Here is a 2258-nt window from a genome sequence, read left to right on the forward strand (position 1 = left end):
GGGTGGGAGTGAGGTTTGTGGGGGGTGTGGGCATGAGAGTGTGGAGTTTGTAGTCAGGTGTGAGTGTGTGTGGAGGGGTGGGTACAGGAACTGCACGCTATTGGCCTGATCTGTGCCTCTTTGTTCAGCATCCTACAGGAGTGTGGGAAGCTGCATATGGAAGCCTGGAGCCTTCCCAGCCTGCCCTGTGGTGCATGGTCCAGGAGCTGCGTGCTATCAGCCAGGTGGGTTCCACGCTTCCATGTGTGGTTTCTCTGAAGCTGCACATGGAAGCATGGAGCCTGCTCGGGTCAATTATCTCTTCCCACAGCCCTCAACCCCACCTCCCAGCCCTGGCAATCACCCACACCTGCACTTGCACCTGCCATCCAGGGCCTGCCACCAGTCCTGCCGGTGCCCCCCCATCCATGACCCCCAGCCCTGCTAGTCCCTGCAAGCCCCACTTACCTGACAGGCTCCAGGAGGGAAAAATGAGCCTGCGCCAAGCCTTGGGTGACTTAGGTCTCACCCTTTCCCCCTCTCCCTCCCTACCCCTTCAGGCAGGGTTGGGGGTTTACCGTCCTTTTTGCAAGAAACTCTTGCAGGCTGGAGCTCTGCCAGCCTGCAGAGCTCTTTGCAAAAGTGGGAAATCTGTGCATATCTCTGCTAAAAGGAAAAATCCGCCAACCAGTCTCCTGCACCAGAGGTGCTGCCAATGTGGGCCAATGGCATGTTTTCCATGTTGGGGTCCAGAAGCACCAGACCCCAGCATCAGACAGGTAGGAGTTGTGAGGCTCCAGGTGAGCTTAGCTGCCTGGGATGCCATCTGCAAGGCATAGGCTGCAGTGTTAGGGGAGGTATGGAGCTTCAGAATGGATGCATGTCACCCCTAGACTTCAGGGCAAATGGGCAGCCTCCCACCTGGGAAATATATGAATCAGTTTTCCATGAAGGCATGGCAGGTAAAAGAGGGGCAGGCGGTTGGCTGAGAAACAGGTAGGCAGACCGAGATCTCACCCACCCTGGGGAGGCCCCCTGCTCTTCCTGGATGGAATGAATAGTGAAAAAGCCAGAGGCTGGCATGCAATGCAGGCAAGAAAGCCAGTGAAAATGTAAATTGAGGTATCAGGAGTGAGGGACCCACTCGGTGGGGAGGGGGGAAGGGTGATATAGCAGGTAAAAGTGGAGAGGTACTTGGGGAGTCAAATGTCAGGCAGGTTGTAGTGTGTCATAAATCCAATGTCTATATTGAGTCCATGAGTTTCTGTATCTAGGAGGTTGATGGAGTGAAGTTCATAGGCTTGTCCGCAAGGAATGCCCAGAGCAAGTGGCTCAGGATTCTGACTGGCCTGAGGGCAGAGCCAGGGCCTAAGGGGGAGCCAAAGGTCCCAGAGAGGGACCACAGCTGGAGGTGATGAAGGATGCAATATGCGAGGCATGGGCCACAGTGTTAGGGGAGGTATGGGGCTGCGGAATGGATGTCACCCCAAGACACCTAAATGGACAGCCACCCACCTGGGAAACATCTGAATCAGTTTTCCATCAAGGCATGGCAGGAAAAAGAGAGGCAGGCAGTTGTCTCAGAAACAGGTGGGTAGGTGGGCGGAAATCTAACTGGCACCAGGAAGGCCCCCTGTTACAGGCTACCATCCCTGCTGGTTTCATCCCGTTGTGCCTTAACGAACACAAAGTCACACATGTCATGAGTTTTGCTTTGAACAGTTTGAGGTGCAGTTTCACAAGAACCCCTGAACCTTCTCCTTGAAACCTGGCAAGCTTCATGCCCTCAGAAGGGGTTACCATCCCTGTAATTTTCATGTGCATCAGGCAAGAAATGCCAAAGTTACAGGCATTTTAGTGATACCCCTTTATAGCCTACGGCTGAATCTCTGAAACAGCATTGAAACTCCTAAACAGATTCGGCCAAGTTGAAATGGAACAGTGATCCAAAACACCAAAATGAATCACTGTCCTCCAAAATGGCCGAATCTGAAATCGAAATGAGACATAGCCGTTTTGCATAGCCCTAGTAAGTGGTAAGTGCACTATCAAAAATAACCCCAGTTAACCAAAGGATGAAAAATGGATTTAGATATTCTGTATCCTTATTTGCCACTGCACTTAGCTCCATGGATTTTAGCTGATTTACAAATTATAAAGCTGGAATAACAGTTGTGAATCAAGCCCTCTGAAGTGTCATTGAGGTTTTATATAGGTAGAAAAGCCCTGCTTTGTATATATCTATACATCTGAAATTAAAGAAACAAGTAATTGTGAAC

At 51.1% G+C, this 2258-nt stretch overlaps 1 long non-coding RNA gene across 1 annotated transcript in view; it reads left to right on the plus strand.

Annotated features, from left to right (window-relative positions):
* LOC109292176 overlaps positions 1-2020 on the plus strand; it is an 11356-nt gene extending 9336 nt beyond the window's left edge. The window contains exon 3 of the long non-coding RNA XR_002096055.1: positions 2010-2020. This is a non-coding gene — a long non-coding RNA (uncharacterized LOC109292176). The remainder of the gene's footprint in view (positions 1-2009) is intronic.
* The last annotated feature ends 238 nt before the right edge of the window (positions 2021-2258 follow it).

This window comes from Gavialis gangeticus, unplaced genomic scaffold (genome assembly GCF_001723915.1).
Source record: "Gavialis gangeticus isolate Ggan-Ray unplaced genomic scaffold, GavGan_comp1, whole genome shotgun sequence".
Taxonomy (NCBI): Eukaryota; Metazoa; Chordata; order Crocodylia; family Gavialidae; genus Gavialis; species Gavialis gangeticus.